The sequence below is a fragment of the Pteropus medius genome, unplaced genomic scaffold, assembly GCF_902729225.1.
Source record: "Pteropus medius unplaced genomic scaffold, Ma_sr-lr_union100, whole genome shotgun sequence".
NCBI lineage: Eukaryota > Metazoa > Chordata > Mammalia > Chiroptera > Pteropodidae > Pteropus > Pteropus medius.
Window position 1 is genome coordinate 6,825,387 of NW_024354500.1, and position 962 is coordinate 6,826,348.

Below are 962 nucleotides of genomic sequence, written 5' to 3' on the forward strand. Positions count from 1 at the left end.
TGTTTATTTAGTACATACTATGTGCCAACGCTATGCTATATGCTTTATATTCATTACCTTATTTAGTCCCCACAACAAACACATGGGCTAGTGCTATCATCAGTCTCCATTTTGTAGATAAAGAAAATGAGCATTCTACTGGCTACGTAACTTTCCCATGATCATATAGTAAGTGGTGACCTCAGACTTTGAACCCAAGCCACCTCCTCCAGGGCCTGAATATTCAACCACTGCACCTTATCACCTCTAATTTATCTCAGCCTTCTCTTCATGAACCTCCTCCACATGTCACCTTGGCATAATGTTCAGTCTCTTCAGCAAATGTTCCAGCTGTTGCTAAAATATCTATCCTCCTCATCTCCCGCTTTGCAGAGCAGGTGCGCAGGGCCCACCTATGGAGTAAGGAACTTCCTGCCCTCTAAATGCAGGGGTGACCTGGGGCTTGACATTGATGTCAATGACTGACAGTCTCTGATTAAAGCATGTCAGAGACAAGAGGGGTTTGATGCTACTGTATTTTTTCACTCTGAGCATTCGGTGGCTTTCCTCCTTGATTCGGGATCACAGCCAATGTGAAAACTGAAATCCTTTCTGACAACGTTTGCTGAATTGCCACAGTGAATTAGTCCAGATCCCCGTGGACTGCCTTTCTCTTTGTGCCAACTTGTCACAGTAGCAGCAGCAAGGAGGGTGACCTAGTGCTTTTAGTCTAGACATATAGTCATCAGAGGCCCTCAGGTCTGGGCAAATTTACAAGCTTTTGAGAGAAGGGCTTGTCTGATAACAAAACCGGCACCTGATAATTGACACCCTAAAGATAGAGAGCGCCACAAAGAAATGTAGAACTGACAGTCTTCTCAGCATGTCATACTATTTTGCCCTGTCTAGTTTTCGCTTGGTTTGACGATGTCAGTTTTATATCCAGAGCCCTCTTTCTGAAAGACTATATTCTCCTCTTCGGC